Source organism: Parambassis ranga, chromosome 2 (genome assembly GCF_900634625.1).
Source record: "Parambassis ranga chromosome 2, fParRan2.1, whole genome shotgun sequence".
Classification (NCBI taxonomy): Eukaryota; Metazoa; Chordata; class Actinopteri; family Ambassidae; genus Parambassis; species Parambassis ranga.
In genome coordinates this window covers 1,406,925-1,431,796 of record NC_041023.1, presented here as the reverse complement: position 1 = coordinate 1,431,796, position 24,872 = coordinate 1,406,925, and the positions used below count along the sequence as shown (strand labels likewise).

General features: G+C 49.3%; 1 protein-coding gene across 3 annotated transcripts in view; it reads left to right on the top strand.

Annotated features, from left to right (window-relative positions):
- Positions 1-3,826: 3,826 nt before the first annotated feature.
- Positions 3,827-24,872, top strand: part of sh3bp4a (SH3-domain binding protein 4a) — a 46,163-nt gene continuing 25,117 nt past the window's right edge. The window contains exons 1-4 of one of the 3 annotated variants that reach the window (XM_028399388.1): positions 3,827-3,865; positions 4,475-4,530; positions 13,139-13,344; positions 22,305-22,437. The gene's annotated coding sequence lies outside the window, so the exon portion shown is untranslated. Of the gene's footprint in view, positions 3,866-3,921; positions 4,048-4,474; positions 4,531-12,756; positions 12,897-13,138; positions 13,345-22,304; positions 22,438-24,872 lie in introns of those variants that run through there. The other 2 variants (XM_028399387.1, XM_028399389.1) reach the window with 2 other exon arrangements.

Below are 24,872 nucleotides of genomic sequence, written 5' to 3'. Positions count from 1 at the left end.
GGAGCCTGAAGACAGATATGAGGGCTCCGCTCCGTGGACGGTTTTATTTGAATCACACTTTTTATTTCAAATCTGTTCTTTCAATAAACACACACAACACACGCGCCCCTACGAGCCTGCTAGCTTTAGCTCCTGTTAGCAAGCAAGCTAACAGCCAGAGAAATATTCATCTGCTACATTTTTTAACCTTTGACCGACACAGAGAAAAGGTGGATTTATGGGCAGCAGAACATCTTGAGAATAATCCTGAACAATGACAGATTTGGATTATAATCTAAAAAATAATCCAAATAATGAATTCAGCTGCTTATTGATGACTTTATTCACGTATTATTATTTCACATCTTGCTGGCTTAAACATACACGAAGTGTCCCTTTAAACCCTCAAACCTCCACATCGTGCGTGTCTTTAAGATTTCAAACATGGCCGCCGTGTTTGTAATGCATCACCTCTGATGAGTGTGTGTGTGTAGTTATTCTGGTCGCTCTCTGCCACTGTATCTAAAACAGTGCATTAACATCTGCAGCCCATTTACTGCTGCTGACACCAGGCTAATAACAGTGTGTGTGTGTGTGTGTGTGTGTGTGTGTGTGTGTGTGTGTGTGTGTGAGAGCAGCAGCCAACAGGCACAGCTGAACGGTGTCAGCGAGGCTCCTCCGCCTCCTCTAACAGCCGCTGATTCAGGGGGCGCTCGTTGTGTTGTTGTGTGTTCGACGTCCGCCGGGTCGTGTTCAGAGGCGGTGAAACACCTGAGGGACGAGAGAGGAGGAGGAGGCCCTCGCTCCTCTTCCTCCTCCTCATCCTCTGCATTGTTATCTGTCCATTTCAAACTATTGATCTCTTACAAATATTTTTCAAGGTATCTTAATTACTCGCAGGAAGGAGCGGCGCCTTGGCCGGCGGACAACACAAATAAGTTCATTTGCATTTCTGTGTTGTGAGTGTTTTGGCAGGCGCCGCGCCCGTCCAGATTGTAACCCCTATTTCTGCCTCCAAAAACCTGCCTTGGAGGAGCGTCCACGGAGGGATTAGGGATTTAGTGGGGAAGGTAAGTGTGACTACAAGCTTTGGCTCGCCATCTGCTCCCCGGCAGAGCCCAGGCCAACCTGTGCAGCCTGCAGCAAAGACCTGGGCACCGAGCGAACCGCCGCTCCAGCCAACCTGGCGCCCGCCGCCAATCACCAACAGTCTGCTGATTAGTTGTAAGAAGCACTCCATATGTAGCAAAGTTTTTTTCCTCCCTGTCTCCTTCCCTTCCTCCCTCTCCTCCTGTGTTCTCTCCCTGTCTCCTTCCCTTCCTCCCTCTCCTCCTGTGTTCTCTCTCCGCATTAAATAAATATATGGAATTCTTCTCGGATGGCCGTCGGTCGTCTGGCAGGACGAACCTCTCACCTCTGACAGAACACCCAGCCAGGAGGAGAGGAGATGAAGAAGAAGAAGGAATCCTGGCTGTCCTCCTCTTCTTCTTCTCCTCTTTCCCTCCCTTGCTCTCTCTCTCTCTCTCTCTCTCTCTCTCTCTCTCTCGCCTGGCAGCGCCGGGAGACAGATGACGGGGGCCGACGGCCGTCTGATCACCCCTGGGTGGGTATTTTCTAATTTATTTAACGGCGGCTTATTAAAGAAAAAACAAAGATGAAGAGAAGACAGGGAGGAAGAAGAATAAAGAACACGGGCTGGAGGCAGGGCTCTCGCCCCGGCGGCCAGAGGGAGTCGGCCCAGCCAAGGAAGAACCAACGAAGAAGAAGAGGGAGAGGGTGAGGATGCAGCGACTCCCTTGGTGGAGATACCCGAGAAGATCAGACGACGCCGGAGGAGAAGAAGAAGAGCTGCAGAAACACGCCGCTCATCGCTAAGCTGCAGCCGCTGCTGTTGCCAGGACGATATTCCTCAGTATTAATTATTCATATTTTATTTCAGTCATCCAACACTCAGGTGAGAGCGCCGCCGTGATAGAACGTGTAATTTTGAAGCTTGATGGCGGCGGGGCGGCCTGAGCGAGGGATGAGAAGCTGAGCATACATCAGCGATGATGGCGGCATGGCGCCTGATCCGTCTTCCTTTGTGTTTATTGACGCTCGGAGGGAAACGCTGGGCCCCGACCTTCCTCCTGAAGAAGACCATCATCTCCTGTCTGAACAGAGACTTCATCAGCGTCTCTCTCTCTCTCTCTCTGTGGCCTGTGACATGTTTTTCGAACGCACCCCTGATTCATACAAATGATGTTTCAACCATCGCGTGCTTCTGATCCGATTAGCCTGATTCATCTTCAGTCCTGAAAACAGCCATTTATGGAAGATTATGAACATGCAGCTAACTCCACAGCCCGTGGCGCCTCCGTCAGCCTCTTCTTCATCGCTCTCAGTGCAGCTGACAGCGCAGGAGGCCGACAGCTGGCGGACACAGAGAGGAACGGCTCGCCTGGCGGCTGGATGTGGTGGCACAAAGCTAGCATGTAGCAGGGAGGCAGGAAGTTTCACTGGGCCACAGAGGGGCGCTGTTAGTGTAGCATGAGTCTGTTCACCCTGAACTACGTGGACCATACAGATATGCTAACGTGCGTCTGTCTGTCCGGCCGGCCGGGCAGCATGTAGCCTCCAAAGCTAAAAGCCAATTAGGTCATAATATGCACACATCTTGCATGCTCTCTGCTCTCCTGCAATTTGGGCTCAAAAAAAGCAAAGGTCAGCCACGTTAGTCAGAGTGCGCTCCACAAATTCTAAAAAGGCTCGCTGGTCACGCTGAATGTATTCCCTGCAACATAATTAGCCCCCTCAATTCCCCGCCGTGCCAAGCTACCGGGTGTCTCCGAGGCCCCACCCCTTCCCCCAAAATGCCTTTCACCTCTGCTTGCTCTGCCTCCTCCTCCTCCTCCTCCTCCTCCTCTCGCCGCTCCATCACACATTGTTGCTACCCTAAACTTGCTGCAGATGCGGCCGGCTGATGCATAAATTAGTCATCAACATTAGCATTAGCCGGCGCGTGGCACCCGGTGCCAACTGCTCTCCGAACGGCCATAAAAGGTCATGTTTTGATGACTGAATGCCACACAGGCACCTTGGCTCCCCGGAGGAGGGTTCCCCAGGTGCACGTGAAAGGTTAAAAATTACCTACCCGCCGCCGCCTGTCTCCGCTGAAGGAAATAATTAGGGGGTTTTTAGGGAGCGGCAGAATGCCTCGCTGTCAGATGACAGAGCGTTACCTAATGGTCGTATCTGGGGAAGAGTCAAGCGGCCTGTCATTCTCTTGACAGGACAAATGAGCATAATGGTGGCAGGGAAATGGGCGCCTGTTCCAGCCAGGAGGGGGAGGAGGGGGAGGAGGAGGGGGAAATGGCAGCGCCTGAGCAGAATAACACAGGGATGTTAACCTTTTACATAAATCTGTTAACACGTGTATGAGTGCTGTAAAAGTGAGGCGTGATGCTCCTCGGCTGCTCTGAGCTGGGACCAGGCCGGGCGTCTGTAGGTATATTCAGATTTTATACTAAAGTTACACACAATTTACACACATATACACACTCTGAAACAATATAATAGAAGTTATTGTAAAAAAAAACACAAAAGTTGGTGAGAGACAGATTTTATTTACCTTAACTAAATAAAAACTTGAGAAGAAAATACAAACAAATGTTAAAACAGTGATCTAAATTTAAAAAAACAACAGACCGAAGCATTTAAAAGGTTAAATGAATAATAATATAAATCTATTTTTTTCTATTGATTATTTAAGCTGAACACCTGTTTTTTCCGCTGTAGTTCCTCCCCCCGGACAGACGGTGGCGGTACGGCGCTTCTAACAGCGCATACTACAGTAGAAGAAGAAGAAGAAAAAACGAAGCTGCTGTTAGCCGTTTAAGCTAACGCGGTAAGCATGCGCAGAGACGCCATCTTCAACGTGTAGCGGATGTTTATTTCCATTATGCTGATTGTTAAGGTAGCAGCCCGTTAGCCTAGCTTAGCGTCAGGACCGGAAACACACGGAAAACTATAAAACTATATAGTTTCGGCGCCAGATAATAAGAAAGGAGCTGAGAGGAGACGTCAGCTGTGAGTATTAAAGGTTTTCTAACGGAACAGTGAGAGCAGAGTTCACCTGTTTACTCACCTGTGTGCGCACCTGCTTCCAAACAACATAAATACACACTCATGTTTACTGAAAGCGAGGATAGCAGCTCTGTGTTCTCTGCTCCAGAGCTGCAGATCTTAGTGAAATAATGTTATTGTTTATTTATTAAAGACATAAAGATCCAAATAAGAACCTGTTTTAGCATGCTTATTTTATTTTTTAAGATGAATTGGTTGAGGAAAGAAAAACATAAATTAGTAAAGTAAACAAATATAGAACTACTGTTAGCTTCCACTGAACTACCCACAACAATCAAACTGAATATTAAGGCACAGTGACGTCAGAGCTTAAAGAGCTGAGGGTTTAATTCCTGTCAAAATAAATGTGTGTGTTGTGGTTTTATTACAGATGCAGACGATGGGTCATCAGCGCCTGTGACAGCGTCCAGCTGCGGCGTCCTTCAGGTGCGTTTGTTAGGATCAAAAGACAAGCTGTCAAAAGACAAAGTGTTGTCGTATGTGGCGCTGTGGTTCAATCCATCTTTTTCTATATTTATTCTAGATCTTTTACGCAAACGTCAAACTTTGACGCTTTATTTTGTGTCTGTTTTACCTGAAACTCCATAATTAAGAGTCTTAATTCTTAGTTTGAAGTCACAGTCTGACAGTTTGGCCGTGTTGAGATCTAATTCACCGGCTGCTCACACCTCACATCAGCCCTCTGAGGCTTCACCGAGGCTCTGAGGTGCACTCTCTCTCTCTCACACACACACACACACTGTTTTCTTCCTGTGCCACATCCTGCATGCTAACAGAGGGGTTATTAACATAACAAACTTAAATGCCCTATATAAATAATACGTTCAGAGAAGCGCTCAGCTGACACTGCTCAGGCTGCGCCTCCAACATCTGTTTATGAGCACTTTGCCTAATGATATCATCCGATATCATTAACTGTGGCAGTGTGCGACGCAGCAGCAGGTGCAGCTGTTTATGCCCCCCCTCCACATCACCAACACCACCACAAGCACCAGCACAACACCTCCCCAGCACACACATCTCCACACACACACACTAGGAAGAGAAAAGACTGTCTCCTCCAGCAGCAGCAGCCCTTCCCTCCCTTCCACCCCACAAATCTCCAAACCTCTCATTAGGACAATTTTCCTCAACAAAAAAAGCGGCCCCTATGATTTCAATCTGTATATCACCTGTAATTGTAGTTTTTAGCCCGAGTCTGATTCCATACATTTAGCCGGAGTAAACTGCGACTGCGGGTGCGAGCTCTGAAAGCACGCCTTTCGCCGCAGCCGCCAGCTGCACGGGCTGTTTTTAGATGGCAGCCGCTCTCTGCCTCTCGCCGGCCTCCCTGTGTGTGTGTGTGTGTTTGGGGAGGCGGAGCTTGGCGGGCCGTGGCTTTGTTTCCTGACTTGCTTCGCTCTGTTTAGATGCTTGAAATTATACAAAATTATTGAAATTATTATTTCTGGCAGCAACAATGAGGCAGCTTCCCCTTCCTGACCGGAAGGCCGCGCGCAGGTTCTCCGGAGCCTGATTTGATCGTACGCCGCTGTAATTAGTCAGATGGTCGATTCGAATGTTGTGCGACACTGTTGCTATCTGGTGCATTAGCACTGTACCCGAGGCGATTACTGTATTTATAGATCCAAAACAAACAATGCATAAGGCGAAATGTTAACTGGCTGCACTGTCGGCAGGCGTATTTATAGAGAGGAGGAACAAAGGAAGAAGCTGGAAGAAGCTGGCAGGTGCTGCTTTAGCTGCGGTTTCTTCTTCACATACTCAGGACCTGCCTGTCAGGTCTGCTGTCAGGTGTGCTGCCCCTTTCACACTGAACAAAAGACCCACTAACATCTGCCCAGCTATGGAGCAGCACATGCTAACAAGCATAGTAAGATGTGGAAGTTCATCGTCCTGCTGCTCTTACAGAATAATATCCTCCGTGTTTTCTGCAGTTTGAAAGTTTTGGAGCTAATCTCTCGGAGTGTAAATCTCACCGTCCGTCTGAAACTCCTCACTCTGACAGTTCCACCCAGAGGACGAGTTTTATTTCCAGGCAAAGACCCCGACACTGAACCCGCTCTGAGCACTGAGAGCCCACAGGGACTGCACGCAGACCACACACACACAGAGCTCACACAGGACAGATGAAATGCATCTGAATGTGAGAAAACACACAACAAACACACAATCCTCCTCCTCCTTCCAGCTGTTCTCTAAATGCTGATTACACAAGACACTGGGGGGGGGGGTCTTCTCCTCCATCCAGTAGCCGGGGCGATTCCCTCACACGGAGACAGAGTTGCCCCGGCTGACCCCGAGGTGTTCAGTGACCCGGGGTTGGGGGTCCAGAGAGGGCCGTGGCCCCGGGCCCTCTTGGCTGGGCTCTTCTTCCCCCTCTCGCCTTCCCTCGGCTCGCCGAGCTGCACGTCTCTGGACGGGAGACATGGGCAGAGACAGCAACGGCCCGGGGACACCAGGCCGAGCAGGAAGATAGAAAATGAAACTTTCTGAGATGAGGGAGATGTTTATCTGAGCTGATGCGGTTCAGAGGAAATTTGTGCATTTTCAGGCGTTTAACAGGCGGCGTGTTTCTGTAAGAAGTGTGGAGTTGTTTTTCAGACAGGAAGCGTACGTCCTTTTCTCCTGCAGACAAAGCAGGGCGTCTTGATCGGATCAGGAGGTGACCGTCCTGCAGAAAAGTCCATTTTTCTGCAAATTTGATGATATTTAACAGGGGTTGTTACACGCTTCGTCCACTAGAGCGCACTGAGGAGCACTTTGTTTACATTTCCACTCTTACGGACGCCTCGTCAACGCTCTGACTCCAGGATGACCTTCACATATCACGGTCAAAGCGCACCGTGACGTCACATTCGTCCTAGTTTTCTGAGCACGATCGGAATTTCTGGGCTTTAAATGATGAGGCAGTCACAGGTCAAAGGTCACGGTCCTAAAGTGGAGCAAATGTTCATTCATACTCCATGATAAAGTGCTCAGGATACAGAGGTCAAAGGTCACCGTGGCTCAGGAACACAGACTCTAGACATGGTGGGATGTTTTACTCAGCAAATATCCATCAGCATCATTAGCGTTTTTAACTTTAAAAAGTTCTAGAAATGTTCGGATGTATGCTCCACAGCTCTGGCTGTTGATGGGCCCGTTTGATATTTGAGTGTCGGGAAGTTTGTGGGCACAATATTTTGCTTTCTGCCTCATTTAAAACCAAACCAACCAGACCGCAGCTATCAACTCTGTAGACTTACTGTCAGACGTTTGTGTCCATGTTTGTGATTTTCAGTGCATTTTTCTCGTCTTTAATCATCCAGGGAAGAAAAAAGTTCCGCTCACACACACACACACACACACACACTCAGCATTCAGGCCCTGCTCCAGCTGTCTGTTAGCTTGAACTTCCTGCTGGTTAATGTATGCCCGCTGTGCGTTTGCCCGACCTGTCTGTGCTGATTTCTGACGGCCTTGTTTAATTAGCCGGACGTGTGTGTACTTTTATACATATTCATCGGCCGCACATTTCAGGCCTATTGATGTCGTAATTGATTCAGAAGGTTTGATAATTCCTGCCGAGGCAGACCAGGAATTTCAATGACTCTGCGATTAGGACAGGGGGAGGAAGAGGAGGGAGGAGGAGGAGGAGGGGGGGGAGGTTCACCTGAGGAGGCGCCGGTGTGACTTCACGGTGAGAAGAGCCGCTTTGTTGTTTCACAAGTAAACGACACATTTTAGGTTTTATTAAGACAAGAAACAGTTTTGAAATGTGCGGAGCCTCCGTGGAGATGTGCTCATTACTCTGTAGCCTCGGGCCGTGTTCGCCGCCTCCCCCCCCCCCCTCTCCTCTCCTGTCTGTATCGGCGGCGCGGCGTTGCCATGCCTGATGCTGTAATGTCACAGCGCTTCGTTCAAAGCGGCGCCACGATCCGGGCTCCCAGCAGGTGCTGCCCCGATGTCTGTTCAATTATTAAAGCGAGGGCCACGTGGACGCATTACAGCCGCCGCACCCATTAGATAAAAAGACGGCGGCTTTTGACACGCCGCATATTTCCTCTCTGCCTCACAGAGACGCCGCCGCCCTTTCTTGTTGCTTCTTTTTGTTTTATTCATCGGCGTTCTCATGATTTTTTTTTTTTTTATTTTGGTATGCATGGAAATATTAAAGAGCCATTTGTTCCCTTTCAGTGTTGTAGGCACAAGAGCTATCATGATCTTTTTGATTCTCTCTCGTCAAACTGAGGTCATGTCGCCCGCTTTTTAACTTCCAGCAGCCCCCCCGTCGCCCCAATCTACCCATGAAGACTGATAAATAAATCATGTGCTGGACACAAAGTCAAACCTCGTCGCTTCCAGCAGCCCTGCTCTTCCTCTTCCTCGTCTTCTTCAGCACTCAGATGTCCACTCTTTGATGATGCTGTAATAACCAATCAGTGAACAACGAACCACCTATAAATTCTTCATCTGATATTTCTTCTTGAACATTTGTTTGAGTGGAAACAGAACATCCTCCTTCAGAGGAAGCGGGCCATGATGAGGAAGTGTTTTAAAATGTCGTGTTGTTTGTGAGTCTGCAGGACTCGTTTGCTGTTTCTGTAAATCAGTAAAACACATTTCAAACTCAGACTGATGCATGAAAAAGCAGCAGAGTCTGACTTCCTGTTAGTTCTTGAATGCATCAGTCAAGCTAAACCTAAACTCAAATCTTTCTTCTTCACGGCTCAGAAACATTGACGGTAAAAACTATGGACAGAGCTTCCGTGACGTCACCCGTTTGTGTCTGAAGAGCCGTTCTGAGGCTCGGTGGGAGGCTCCGGGACGCTCTGACCGCCGCCATGTTGGCAGCGTCACGGCCGCCAAAACTCCAAATACGGACAAAGAGGGGGAGCACGAGCGGAGTTTAGGGGGGGCGGGCGATCGTGGGAGCAGGAAACTCACGCAAAGCAGCAACGCCCGTAATTATGCGTCACTTCAAGTCCGAATATAATAGAAGTGAACTTATCCTTTGAGACCAGAATGTTATTTTGTACCAGGCTGTAAACATGTTCAAATGTGAAGTTTTAACATGGGAATCTATGGGAAATGACTCGCTTTTGGAGCCAGCCCCCAGTGGTTGCGGCGTGAACTACAAGTTCTGACACTTCCGCATAGGCTTCAGGCCTGAGCCCCGGAGGCTGCCGCTTGGTTAAAAATGATCCAAAGACATATATTCCGCACTCCTCAGCACAACCAGGAAGTCATGATCAGCAGTCACGTGACCTGAGTCCTCTCTGTGAAGCAGTTTCCACAGAGCGTTCATTTAGAGGAGCATTCATTTAAAGGAAACGTTGCACTTTTTAATCCAAATATGTTTGAGTTGACACGACCAGTCGATAAGTGGAGCTTCTTTCTTGTCAGATCTGGCTGAAATTAGCATTAAAATCACTAAGAAGAAGCCATTTTTAATGTGAAAAGGCACATTTCTCTAATTAAATTGATCACTCAAACTCTGAAATTCAAACTAGAAGCTAAATTGAACAAATTTTTTTTGTAGATTTCAAACACCTCCTTCTCATCGTATCAAGCTACACATGCAACCTTCATATCCCACACCCACAAACCCCAACCTCTCCTCCTCCTCTTCCTCCTCGTTTGATTCTTCGCTGTATGTTCTGTACATGCCAACAAATCCTAATTACACCCCACACTCTGTTCTTCCCACCGATGCTGCGCGCTTCGTGCCACCAAATTCCTTGTGTGCTAATTAGGCACGCAACCACGGTGGATACACTCCTGACAGGTGCTGCTGGCCTGCCGGGGTCACACACACACACACACACAGATAAACACACTGCAAGACACAGACAGAGAAAAGGAGAGCATTAAAAATAAATGGAGAGAGGAGAATAACGAGAGAGGCAAGACGTGTTAATTTCTAGCTTCCATCTGTTATTACATAAGCACTGCCAACAACCATGCGTCTCTGGAAGGACGGGGAAGGAGAGGAGGAGAGGAAGATGGCGAGCTGAAGACACAAGTCCTCCTGCACAGAAGAAGAATTCCTCGGGGAGGAAATCGGATTGATCGAGCGAATGCGAAACTTGAAGATCCATCCGACGGCTTCCAAAACAGTTTGAACGCATAACCTGGTGTTCTTCCCTCCAAATGTGTCAAAAAAAAACAAACGGAAAATGACAAGTGAGAGCCTCCAGAGGGCTTCAGGAAGTTTGTCAAACAGAGAAACAAAGACACAAGTTTTCTGCAAACTTTTGTCAGAAAGTGCAGCTTCAAGTTCATTTTGAAAATCTACAAATGTTCCTCCTGTGACTTCATGATGTTTCCTCTGCGCCTGGCGTCTCCGTCAACGTCTCCAGCTGAAGCGTCCTGTAAAAATAATCCAGTGACAGCGAAGACGTACCCCCCCCCCCTCTAGTCTCAGGAACAATGAGAGGAGCTGAAAACAAAGAGCTCCGCCGAGTGACGAGCACCTCGGCCCGGGACACGTCCACGTCCTGAGGCTTCTTTCCATGTTTGCGGGGACGCTGCGGATTCTTTCCCAGGGCGGAGGCGCCGCTCGCTGCCAGAACACACACCATCCATCTCTGCAGCGTTTCAACACTCCTGCGGTGGAGGGGAAAGCTGCTCTGCGTGGGAACACATTATAATTGTTTGTTCAATTATTTTTCTTGGACGTCGCACCTGCACTTCAGCGAGTGAACTCCTGAGGCCGGAGCGCAATTAGAGCTGACGCCTGTTTAAACGGCGAGGCAGATAAATACCTTTTTAGCACTCAAGGTAACAAGCAGAGGGTGACAGCGAAGAGGCTCGCAGGGAGCAATTTCCTGTTTATTTGTCTTCTGATATGACCTCCCTCTTGACAAGGTTCCTGGGCTTATTACCGTATCTGTCCTCCGCTCTAATCTTGGCCCATTACGGTTTTCCAGCAGGCTGGAAGTGCCAGATGTGGGCGAAGGGCGGGGGAAGGAGGCAGCCAGTGGAGCCGACCGGTGTCGACGCCCACCGAGAGGTCGGAAATTTCACGGAGAAGCAGCTCAGATGTTTGCAGGAATTGTAAATTGTGTGTTCTGACCTCCAGCGGCCGCTTTAATGAGAATTCTTTGCACAGAGGTGTGAAGTTGTGAAGTCGGAGGAGAAAGTTGACACTTTTTCTGCCTCTGAGAGGAAAACGCTCCATGTGAACTGAGAGCAACGCTGCTGCTTTAGTGAAACATGTGGCTGCACACATGAGGAAAACACGGCAGCTGTTTATGCCGGCAGCCAGAAACATGCACGTTAGATATGGAGTTGAGATTGAGAGAGGTTGAGTTGTGTCCCACTGAACTCAGGGTTAATCCAAATAGGGTTAAAGATGGCAGCTAGCTAAACATGTTTATGTTTGCTTAACATGGAGGTCTGTGGAGATTTGGAGCCAGCCTCTAGTGGCCACTTGAGGAACTGCAGCTTCAGATCACTTGTTGCCAGTGGTGGAAAGTAGCTAAGTATTTGTACTTTGTTACTGTACTTAAGTAATTTTTATTTATGTATTTCTACTTTACTTAAGTAAAAATAATAGTGCATACTTTTTCTTTTACTCCATTACATGTTGCAGCTGTTACCTGTACTTTCTACCCCATTAACTACACATGGTCCATTTTAATTTACTTTAACCTGTTCAGATCCTTTGCAGTGGAAATCAATCATATATATTCAGTGTGTGAGTACTTTTACTTTTAATACCATAAGTACATTTAAAAGTACTTAAGACTTTTACTTAAGTAGGATTGTTGATGTAGCACTTGTACTTTTACTCGAGTATATTTTTTGCTGGGTAATTGTACTTTTACTTAGTGAGTACCAGCTTCAGTACTTCCTCCACCTCTGCTTGTCGCCTCATGTACAGGATGTGATGTGTTCAGGAGATTTTTAATGATCATTATCATCATAAAAGTCAAATCTTCTCCGTTTAAACCAGTTACATCTGCCGTGCACAGAGATTCCAGCTGCAATCACACAGCCTCCGTCAGCGGCCACGCATACCTCACTCTGTGCTCTCCATGCTCGCCGACCTCCATGCATTATTCACAGCCACATTAAAATACCGGGCCCGACACTGAGAGCTGCATGTTCAGGCAGCTGCCGTCACAACAGCTGAAAGTGTCTGTCACAGAGTTATAACTTTTTCTTTTTTTCTTTTTTTCCCGGCAGTGCAGCTGCCTAAATGAGAGGGATTAAGTTAACTCCCCGCTCAGAGGAAGAGCAGGCCCTGGATTAGGGCGCTGGGCATGGACACAGAGCGCATTCAAGCAGGAGCCGGTGCTTTTTAAAAAAGAGAGAGGAGGCAGCGGAGCACGGCGCTCGCAGGGACCGGCCGCCGTGTTGCTTGAACAAATACATTGACAAGTGCGAACGCCACCGCCCGCAACGTGGAGAAGGGTGTCAGAGCGGGGGGGGGGGGGGGACATATTCTTTCTTCTTCCTCCTCCATCTTTAACCTGAAACACACTGTAGAAGCTTCATCAGATGTTTCCACGCCCTGAGAACCCCGTCCACAGAGAGAGGGGTGGGGGGGGCAGCAGCGTGGGAACAGGTGGTGAAATACTGTGAGAAACACGAGGGAGGGCGAACAACAGACACCTGCTGGTGAAACCCAACCTGGCTCCTCCATCACATTCCAGCAGCGGCTGCAGAGGACACGCTCCGGCAGCGAATTATGCTGCTGGCGGCGTGACGGCGGAGCTCAAACCAGACTCTAAATCCACCTGAGAGCTGGAGGCAGACATTTTGAAATTCTGAAGTCTTTAAACCTTCTAGAGTTTTTAGTGGTGAGCCCCAAAGTAGTGCTAATGCTAACCTTGCTAACTCTCTCTGGTGCTTGTTTGACTCGTCTCCCTGGTGACCACGGAAATGGAGGAGAAGCGTGTCAGAGAGAGAGAGAGAGAGGGAGCAGATATTCAATGTCCTGAAATCTGTTGTGTCCGGTTTTCAGTGCTGCAACAGTTCGATGTCAACCAGTACATGCGAGTAAATCACAACCCGCCCTGTCTTCTCCTTCTCATGGCTGCAGGGAGAAGAACCAGGCCTCAGTCACGTCACTTCCCTGACATCAAAGTGACCGTGACGCCGCAGCAGACCGCCGCTGACGGACGCCTTTTTGCCTCGTGCAGTCAGGACGGCCGCCAGACGACTGTAATCGGACCGACAGGTGACACCAGAGGAGGAGGCGGGGGGGAGACGAGTCGAGTCATGAGACCTGCACCTCCTCCGAGAGCAGTAAGTGTGGAAAGAGCAAGCAAATCAGTGGAGGAGGAGGAGGCAGCTCTGATCCATAGGATTGAGCTGCAATGACTCGACTCACTCTATTATTAAAACGTCCTTTCTTCTGTCTGAAGTTTAACTTTAGTGTCTTTATGTGAAATAGTCTTGCATGCAGCTAATAATACGTAAAACAGACCTCTGAAATATTGATGCTTTTATCTGCTTCCAGTGTCACGTGGTGCTTGAAGAGGTCAGAAATGTGTCCACATCAGACCTTCTCCTGTCAGGGTGTGCTTGTTTCTGCCTGTGTGTTGTATTAAGTTGCCTTCAGGTGTGCTGGTAGAAACGAGGAGTCTGTAATTATTTAGCCAGTAAACTGTCGGCGAGCCGCCCCCCCCCCCCCCCCCCCTCCCTGAACGAGGCTGTGAACCCCGGCGGCGGGGCGGCGCTGTAAAGTGCAGCACTTTTTATTTTGCTTGACAAACTTCAGAGAAACTTTGTAGAGCTCTTTGTCATCTGTGGCCCAATTAGCTAACAAATATCCCAGCAAATATCTACATTGGAAAAATCTAAATATCTAAAGGTGGATCATTAGCTGGATGAACCCCCCCCTCCCCTCCTCCTCCCGACCGTTTCAAAGAGCAGCGTCTTTTTGTTTTTGGCTGTCAAATCCCCTTGTTGTTTATTAGGCGTCCTCGATGGGCGTAAATCCTTCGTTTCAAACACATCTAAGCCGTCGAAGCTTGTGATGGCCCCACTCCTCCTCCTCCTCTAAACAGAACAACGGGCCCACGGGCGGACGAGCTCGCTGGGAGCCCGGGGGAGGCGGGATCCAGTCCTATTTGTCAGAGCTTTCCATCGCCAGCCTCTAATGTACTCGCGCCGTCTTCCTCCCCGCATGAGTGTTTTCTGTTTGGCTGCTGTCACTGAAAAAAGACACATAAGTGTTCGCTCTGTGTCTTTTCACACACACACACACACACACACACACTCGGCGGCCGGAGCAGTGCGCTCTCCAGGGCTGAGAATTCTCCCCTCTCTGTCTTTATCTGCCGCTGAATGCTGACAGACCACTGAAGCCTGATGTCGGACTGTGACAGGCCGAGCTGTTTGTAAAGTGCTGGGCTGAGAAAAGAGGGAAACAAAGGGGGCCTCTGGTGTGCTGGTTAGCCATCACGGCCTCCCCTCTCACACTGAAGAGCACCTCTAACACCGTCCCGGGTCGGCCGCCTCGCACACCATTAGGGAAATGGCTGAAGGGTTCTCGTGTTTCAAACCCGGCTGCACCGTTCAAATTAATGAGGGGATTGTCAGCATATCGGGGCTGATGGGTGTGACGAGCGACCGTCTCTGGCCTACTTTCTGCTGCTGTTGTTAAAGTTGGGAAGGAAGATGCTGACTTTTTTTTTAGGAGGCTTTGTTTAGGTCTGCACTTTTGGTGATTTGAGATCCAGATTCTGGGTTTTCAGTCACAGTGGGCTCACTGCAGAGAACCCAAACCTGTCTTTGTTCCTTCACTCTAAATAAACCTGCAGGTCGACCAATAACTTGAAGAGCTTTGAGTCATGCGGCTGCTGGTCACATGTGAGGCAGCCACAGCTCTGTAGTGGTGCAGAGGTGTGCAGAGTCTTTTCATCCTAAACGCTTTATTTTTGGTGAATTTGTAATTGAGACACGTGGCGTAAATAAGTTATTATCAGCTAATGGATGCCTTTAAGGTTTTATGACACATGTTGTCCTCTCAGCCTTCAGTGATCAATCTGATTTCTGCTCCAGCTCTGATGTGCGCTTTGATTGATTTTCCTGAACAGGAAGTCGGAGGACTCCACCAGCTGACTGTGTCACAGCTGCTCACCTCTCCATGTTCGCTCAGCTCTTCCTGCATTTGTCGCTTCGCTCGTGACGAGCGGGAGCAGGTCACATCTGAGCGACCCACCGCCGCCGTCGGCCTGGCGGAACTGAAGACAGAAGCTTTCAGAGCTCGCCGTCACCTTTTGGTGAAGCAGATGTTGATGAACAGAGAGCATGAACACATACAGGTCAGCCTTCAGATTCATCCTGGAGGAAGCACAGCCTGTCCACTCTGTTTTTTTCTCTCTCCTCCATCTCGGGGAATTCACTTCACTTTAATTGTTTGACAGTTTCTTCCTGCCTTTATGCCGCAGATTTTTTTTTTTTCCTCCTCTTTTTGAGGCATTAATAACATTCCGCTCCACTGATTCCCCGGGGCACAACCTCATTATGGCTTATAGGCAGGGAAAATAAACTGTCTGTGCCGCCTGGCAGCTTCTTCCCTCCTTTTCTCAGAGAAATGAGGAGTCGGTGTAAAGTGGCTGCTTTTAAAACACACGTCCAGCCTGTTATCTGTGTCAGACCGGCTGCTGTTGACGGCAGTCTGCACTGGGTGGCAGCACTGTGGGCCAGATCACACAGGAGATGTGAGCAGGCACCCCGTGTGTGGCTTTAATGTAGTTTTTAACCCCTTCTGGCACTGTGGGCACATTGTTCTCTGCACCTTTGTGGAAGCAGCACAAACTCAGACACTGGCAGAAATCAGAGGAAACAAAGGAAAAACCTGCATTTCTGTTCTGGAAATTCGCTGAATTTATGTCACATGACTGCAGGTCACGGCGGGGTCAGTCATGGCGGTCTTGTTGCTCTGAGGACTGCAGAATTTTTTGTTTTTTACAGAATCCTTTCAGTGTAAACCGTCTTTTTTTGGCAAATGTTTCATACATACATGTAAAATACAAAAATCAGAGGCTTAAATCTGGCGTTTCATTTGTACTGAACCACAGGTCATACACGATGCATTCAAGTGCCACTGGAAATGTGAACGTCTGATGTGTTTCTACGGTTTCTGGCTGCGATGGTGTCATTTTGATGATGTTCTCAGCTTTCTTAGCTGCTGAATAACATCACAAATCATACAAACTTTAGTTTTGGCCCGACTACACTTTAAACTCTTCATCTGCTTCTTTTGAAGTTTGTGAGGAGCAGGTCGCAGCCGTGGAGGTCAGCATGTGTCAGCCGCTTCTCCAACAAAACCCGCTTCAAGTCGAAACGTTTCTCTTATTGTGGAATTCAAAGCAGCTGTCAGTCTGCGGGCACGTTTTGGCCTTTCTAGTGTCGGAGCGGGACGTGTCAATGAGGACGGGCCCGGCCGGCCGCCCTCGGGCGCGGACCCTGACCCCTCGGACCGCTGACGTCTGGCTGCCTTCCAGTTTGAAGAAAGTGTACGAGATGTAAATACTGATGCACGTCCTCCGCCCTCACACGATCTGAGCATCATTTATGTAAAAAGATGAGATCAGATCAGTTGTGAACTCTTCCCCGCTCCTCTTTCTTCTTCTCTGACACAAATTCCTGCCATCTTGATGCAGAATCCGGCTCTAAAAGCTTTTTTTTTTCTTACCCTCGCTTTATATTCATTTGGTTAAATTAAAGGAGAGCAGCTCAGCGTCGATACGGCTTCAATCAGCCGGTGTGCGTTCGGGGCGAGGTCGGCATCAAATCCCGCTAATGTGGCTCCCAAACAGAGTGACGGGCTGTAATTAACGGCAGGTTCACGTCGATGAATGTGGGTTATTCAGCTCGGAAAGATCACTCCTGCTGATGCTTTACATAATCCTTAAAATATACAAGAAACAGGAATGAATGGAAAGGCTAATGGACATGTTGATGGCATTTGGGTAAACCTAATAAGAATTGATTGGTGGTTGTGAGAACGTTTTCATTCCCCCGTGCTTTACATGTGTAATGAACCTGCCTGAGCATTGATCAAAAACAAAAATTGAAGGAGTAAATCTGCTTAAAAAGCCCGCCGCCTCCCCCCTCGCCTGCCTGGGCTTTGTCCTGGCGGCGGGCCGGCCAGCACTTACCGAGGTGCTATATGTCTCTTAAATTACTAAATTGCCTTCTGGCCCCCGTGCTTTTCTCCGCCGGCGGCGGTTTGCGGGCATTAGTCGAAAGTTTTTCCCGCAAATATTTAATCCTCGCTGTGACTGACAATGTTGTCAGACCTCCGGACGGGTTTTACGCCCTTATTACAAGCGCTCCCTCCGTCCGTGGCACTTTGGATTATTCAAGATTATGTTGTAATCCCTTTAATCCTCATTGCATTAAGATTTCAGTCAAAATACGGCAACAGTAAAGTAGCACTCAGAAGCAATGAGGTCTTAAGCAGGCCTTCATTTCCTCCCTGCTCCTCTTTATTTACCCTGCGCTCCCGCTGCATCGTCAATAAGCCCGGCCACAGATATTTGCCTTTCAGAAGCCACAATCATGCATTCTGCCCGCTGAAGACCAACCTCCGACCGCCACAGAGGAAAACACATATTTACCAGCTCGGGCTGCGTTCACAAGCCTCCTCCAGTCTGGAACTTTTCTGATGGAATATTTGTCTCCGGCGGCGCGTCCTGCGGTTACTGTTCAGCCGTTTCTCCCCCGACCGGTGTCCTCCCGCTGCTCCATACAGCCCTTATCTCTCCTCGCTTGACTTCCCGCCACGCCAGAGAGCTTCCAGCCCAGCGCTTGTCTGCGTCTCAGAGCTACATGAATAAAACAATGTGCAACTTTGAAACTGGGCCTTGTTTTTCTCTCTGTCTTTATGCGTCTATAGGGTGAAGTCAGAGAAAAAGCACCATCCATGTGTCTCGGTATAATTCTAACTCTAGTTTCTGAATATAAACATGAAAATGAAACTGTCTGCACATCTGAATATGTGGATTAAGCAGCTGCACTCCAGGCTACAGGAGAGCTGGTCACATGTGAGTCAATCATGGCTTCTTAGTTGTGTGTTTTATAGACTATTAACACCTTCACTTCCTTTATTTCTAAGTGTGTTTGTGCAGACGTATCTCTGTCAGTGGGTTTATCTTCTGAGAGCTGGTGCCCAGTGTGCGGCCTGGCTCCCTCTGTTTCCTCGCTGGCTGACCATTTGCTTCTTGTTCCTTTACATGTTGTGTACTCCAGCCTCTTATGGGCTCTGACATGTTTTCACCGGTTTAAAAGGCGCTGGGAGGCAGCGCACAGAGAGGATGATCAGGTCTGAGGGAGATTTTTAACAGCATCATCCTTAATGTGATCACTGATGCTCCACTTGTGCCTCCTGGAGATTCTCCTCTCTTCCTTTTTTTCCCGCTGCCTGACGTGGAGGATGCTCTGTGATTTCCTTTTTTTTTTTTCTTGCTTTGTTTCTGGGAGAAACGCTCGGAGGTGCAGCGGGTGCTTGTCGGTGCCGCGGCGCTCCACTTCAGACCCAATAAGATCTCTGCCACGCCTCAGAGTCAGAACTTGAAACCAGCAACGAGTGCTTGAGAGGAGATGAGCGGGATGATCCTGAGCGGAGCGGATCTGGTCCTCGCCGCTACAGGCCTCTGCTTGTGTGTATGTGTGTGTGTGTCTGCACACAGAGGCTAGCAGGAGGGTCGGCAGCCTGCAGGGCAGCAGAAATGAACACTGTGTGTGACAGTTGCTCTCATGGTGGAAGTTCCACAACTTCCAACGACAGTAGAAGAAGAAGAAGCAGTCCATCCCTGGCAAGTCTTAGCTGATCCATTAGCCACTTATTTCTCTAGCGCTGTGTCTCCTGAAATCCTTTTTCAGCCCCTCTTCAGGTTCACAGCTGTTTGTCATTGTCACCACCGCTCTCTTCCCCTGCATGGATTCATATTTATTTATTTAAAAGCCACCTGGACCCTCTGAGATCGTATAAACCGTCATTTCGGTGACCAGAAAGTGTTGTTATGCAGACGCTAACTCTGCAGGGCCGCAGGATTCCAGCCTCCCACACTGAAAGTTCGCCCTGCTACCTCTTCTCTCTCGTGGCCTTTTGACTTTGCAAAGCAGAACTTCATGGCAGGATGTCTGCCTGGCTCGCTCATGGTGTGTGAAAGTAGGTTACAGTTTGCTTTTAGGACATGTAGCTAACCCCCCTGACCCCTGGCTTGGATCCTGCTCTCAGCCCCCTTCAGCAGCAGCAGCGGCAGCAGCAGCAGCGAACACACACTCCTCCCTGCCGGCCTGCGGGACTGTGCTGCCGGTGTCAGAGTGCACGGGCAGCCCGGAGAAGCTTTCACATAACGGCAACACTCAAACGGCCTTCTCCTGCCTACAGATGTGTTTTTCTGTCCCCAAACTGCGTAGCGACGCCCGTCATGGCGCCCCGCTCTGAGACTGTTGAGTCACAGCTCTGACGTTTCGCCTTTGGATGACCCGGATCGTGTTGACAAAAAACAACAGCGGCGGGTCGGCCTGAAACGCGTCCCCGTGATACGGCTCAGGGCTGAAAGTGACATGAAGACGATGATAGAGTGTGTTTGTCCCCCATCTGTCCAACTGTATACAGTACACGTCTGTTTATCCTCCATGAGCCCTGCTTCAATATCACACTATAGTCTCGTTAAACTTTCTAATATCAAACCAGATGTCAGGTGATGCACATTCTACCTCCATCCTCCGATATCTCAGTCCTCAATATGTCAGAAAATGTCCTCAAATTTGGAGCAAACATCACGATAAACTAGCTGTTTCCTGTCCTGGTAAAATTCACCTCGTGTCCAAGATGGATCCGTTCATTTAAAGTATTTTTCACCATCTTTATGCCACTTATTCCAGCAGAATGTGCTCATGTATCGATGGATGTGTGGGTTTCTGTGTCGTTTATCCTTCACACCGCAGCAGCAGCAGCTCGTCAGTGTTTTCCAGGGAGCACTTTGCATAAAATGTGCGCGATGTTCCCGCCAGCGGCGCACTCGTGTGTCTCCCCTCCGGTTTATACGAGCGGCTGTACACACATGCCATAACACAGAAATATTTTGTCAATAGGCATATACAAAGCGCTCCGCCGGCCACCGGAGATCCATGAGAGCGAGTGTCCAGTGTTTCTAAGAGCGTTCAAAACAATGGGCTCCCAGGACCAGTGTTTACACATGCTCAGCTGGATCCGTCGGACCCTACCTCGCCGCCGACCTGCGCCGCCGTACAAATAAACAGGAAGGCACTTGGACGGAGGCCACCCTCATAATTCAGCGAAAGCAGCGTATTTTACAGAGAGCTTTGGGGCGGCTCCAGCATGAGGAATAAACTGTTAATCCGTAAAAAAAGGCGACGCAGCACAGAGGTGCCATCTAAAAACGTTGCCACATGTTTGGGCCTGAAAGGCCTTCGACACCTTCGGATTGACACCAAGTGTTTATCTCATTAGCGGGAGACAAAACCAGGAAATTGCCTCCAAAGCCGCCATTTTTCTGACGCTTCTAGCTGAGTGGCGTCTTTTCTTTTGCCTTCAAGCCGTCCACATCTCCTCCGCCGCACTCAGACACAACATGAAAAGCAGTCTTCAAACACTATCTTTATCCCTCTGCAGTCTGAAGAGCTGAAATTAAAGTTGCATATGGATGCCATCGAGCCACTCGGGGAGATTAACGCCAGGCATCTGTGTCCGTGTGCAGCTGACAGGGCCCCACACAGATCAGGACACGATAATCTGTAATTGGCTCTTTTCAGAGATCTCTAAATCCACGCTGGGTTACAGAGAGGAGCATCACGCCGTAACGCCACTCAGCATCGGAACAGAAGTTTTTAATCTGCGTGATAAATTATTGATGCCCCGTAGATTAGGAATAAGTTCAAATTGGAGTCAGGAAGCAGCAACTTTAAGTTTGTTAGTAGAAGATTTAAACTTTTAAAAAATGTGTTAGACAGGATTAATTTCTGGTAGCGCCTTTCACACTGGACAAAAATCCCACTAACATCTAGATTTCTGTACAATCTGCATCCGTCCATGGGGGTTTATCAGTCCCAGCTCGGATTAGCAGCAGTGTTAGCACGTCAGAAGGGAACAACGGAGAAAAATCTGCACATATGAGACAGAACACTGGACAACAAGTCCAGCAACATCTCAGATCGTCGCCTTTTTTGGGGCAAAAATCATCCTTTCTACCGTTTTTATGTTGACAGGAGCTCCTTGATCGATGGATTTAAGTGTGCAGATATGCAAATGTCTGCGTAGAAAGGGGAAAACCTTTAGGAGTATGGACGACATGTCCGCACAGGACGCTGAGGCCGGCGTGCCTGCTGAGTCTAATCCAAAAGTCTCAATGTTAAACATCTGAGTCCACGATCCACAGCTAAAGGTGCATTCTGGGATACATCAGGCCACGAGGACGCCGCACCGGCCGACCACAGGAAATATTTCACAATGAAATATGCAGCAGGACGGGCTTACAAAATGCACCTCTTCTGCAATATAAACAGGATTTTCATCTAAACTGTGTACACAGCTCAGCTGGAGCGCCTCAGGTCTGAGCTCACCAATATGGCAAACTGCATCCACGCCGAGATCACTCACAAGACCCCAAAGTAAATACGAGCCGGCCGCTCGGCCAAGGTAACAATCGAGGTTGTGTACGATATGATGGAATGTACAAACCCCCCCCATTAAATGCTACTTCAAATATTTATATTTCTCTTTGGTATAACTATAACAGAGAGTTTCACAGCTCTGGCATTGTTTTGAAGGCCGAGGAGCCCGCTCGTCTCACAAATGAGAGCGCGGTGACAGGTGGCCGCGCAAAAATGAAGAGCGTCGGGGGGGCCTGGAGGTAAACACGGCGCTGGAACAATGCGGGCCGATGTGTGTTTGGACGGCGGAGTTTTATTGCCTCGCCTCGCTCTCCTGTTTCAGCATGTTTCCCTTTTTTAAACAAAGCTGTGTGTGTGATCACTTGACATGAAGTCACAGATTTAAGAGGATGTTTTATAAACTCCGTCAAATCCCAGTCGTAACCTTTTGTTCCAAAATGGCCGCCACGTTGCGTATAAGTGACAGCGTGGCTGCTCGCAGCCCAGCTGTCAATAAAGTTTGAGGCAGGTAGCAGCTGTTTACAAATCAGCCATGAGAGGAAGAGGAGGAGGAGGAGACATCCTTTCTAACCTAGCCTCCATGTTTGTTTTATTTTGTATTTGTGCAGGCGTGCGGTGACAAAATGAAGCTAACGCTCGTAGCTCTGCTTCAGCTGAGATCCTGAAGATGGCCGACGTGTCAGGAACCGCCTGGTGCATCATGTCGGATCCTTAAGAAGTCGACATTTCTGCACCTAATGGGTGAGTAAGGCTTCTTTCTGGGTTGTTGGTGGAGTTGGAGCAAAGCTCAGCACGTCATCAGGTGAAGCCCGCAGTCCAAAATGAATCCACACGATCAGAGTCTCCATAAACACACACCGCTTTGCTCCTGTGAGGACTCTCCGCCCTGCAGCTCAGATTCAGGCCAAACCAGCTCATCCTGACACGCGCTTTCATGGTGCCTGGTCCTCATAATGAACCCGGGCTGAGAAGTGACTAAAAATAAAAGAGCCGACGACCTCGCACGAGAGCGGGGATCAATAGGAGCAGGGTTTGATAATTGCTCGGCGGTTCATTAAAGGCACGAGGATGTGTGGACATTTTTTAAAAACACAGAGTTTACACACACTCCGGCTGTGGCGGTAAACACGCTTTAGGAGGAGATGAGCGCAGAGAGTCAAAGCTAGGCTAATTTGGAAAATCTGTCAGCGCTTAGAAAACCTTAAGGAGGAGGGAGGAGGACGGCGTGGACTTAAATACAACATGACGCGTCCAGAAGCCATGACCGAGCGTCTCCACCTCACACGGGCGCGTTTTGTGCAGAAGAATCGCTTTAATCAGTGATTTAAAAAATGAGAAAAAGCTCCTAAAGCTGCCAGTGAAGTGAGCTTCATTAAGGTTTGATGTGACTGGATAATCACCCTTCAAAATATAAGCAGCACTGGTAAACATGAAGCATCAAGGGAGGAGGAGGAGGGGAGAGGAAGAGCCGGCAGCAGGACCTCATTTGTAATGCAAAACTTTAGAACTGGTGACTGAGGAGTCTTGACGGGCCGAGGTGTAATGTCAGCGATCGATTGATCGGCGCTCGGGTGTCTCGGTGTCAGGCCCCATTGACATTCTCTCATCTTACGGCGGAGGGAGCTTGTTATATCTGTTTACGGCCGGGAACTCCTCGCTCCTTCTTCTTCTCCCCTTTTTCTGGGAAGGAATCGTAACGGATCTTCCAGCACGTTGGCCGCGCTGTGCGCTGTTGCCTGTAAGTGCCAAGGCGATTGATCAGCGCCGTGACACACACACACCTCGAACATGGCGACACACACACACACGGTCGACCTGAGCTCCTTCAGTTTCAAATGATTTATTTAAATTAAAACAGTTCTCTCTCGACCTTTTGGGGTTTGAGTCCCAGTCTGACCTGCTCCTCATTCACCTCCTCTCTTATTTGTTGCCTCCCCCCCCCCCGCCGCCTCCCCCTCTCCCCCCCCTCCCTGGAAGCTGACCTGCAGTTTATCACGTCATGTATCACACCTCCAGACGCTCGCTCGTCATGCGTGCACGCACGCCTGCACACAGCGCATATGTATTTTCTCAAAACAAACTCCCAAACACCCGGAGCGAGCGTGTGTTGTTAGGTGACAAGTCACCCCTGCCCCCCCCCTCTGTGTACAAAAATAAAAACACACAGAGAGGTGGCGGGGAGCGTCTGCGCCCCCCCGGTCCATCGCTCCTAGCAGGGGTTATTGATTGTGACGTGCGCTTGCAGTGCACCTTCCCAGTCGCCTGTCAGCCAGATGCATGCTGGCAGGTCCAGTCCTTGCTCCCCCCTCCTCCCCCCTGACAGCTCCCGCGCGGCAGGGAGGTTGCAGGGGTGTCGGTGGAAAGAGGGGCGGTGGGGGGGGCGTTTGTCAGAGTGCAGAACAGAGGGAGGAAGACAGCTGGCGGGGCCCTGGCCCTCAGCCTCCCCCCTCTGCCTGCTGAACCTCGACCCCGTGCTCGCTGGCGTCGCCTCTACAAGGTGAGCGCGCCTGCCTGCGCCGCTTAGCCTCCGTTTGAGGATGCTCAGGTCTGTCACAGTCAGGGCGGAGAGCTGCATCGCTCTTCAGCGCCGCGTTTAGCACAACTCCAGAAGGTGCATCCTCCACCCGCTGGCTCCGACAGGTAATGAGTTCGCTCGGGGGGGGGCATGGTGTGCGAGAGTGTGAAATTACCTGACACTCCACGTCTGTGCGCCATTTGTACACACATGTTCACACACACACAGAGGAGGCGGTGGGGAAACACAACATGGCATGAACACACTCACTTTACTACCTCTGCCAGCCCAGTGCATTCTGGGAGTTGGAGTACTGCAGCTCTCTCTGCTGCTGTAGCAGACATGTTTTCACCTTTGTCTGAGCTGAAAGGTGAAGAGTAATAACCAGCACGTGTCGGGACAAGGCTGAAATCCTACATGGATCATAAGTAATAATCACCGCCGGGCTGCAGACAATAACCCTCCCCCTCCTCCCCCTCCTCTCAGTATCTCCATCCATTCGTCTTGGAAAAAGGAAATTACTAAATCCAATACAGTTCGATAAAAATCTGGCCTGTCTGGAGGATAATGCGGCTTGATAACGCCGCTCGTTTCCGGCCGCACGCCATCCGTCATCCGGGGGTTGCTCCGATGGTCAAGCTGTCCGCTGCTCCAACAGATG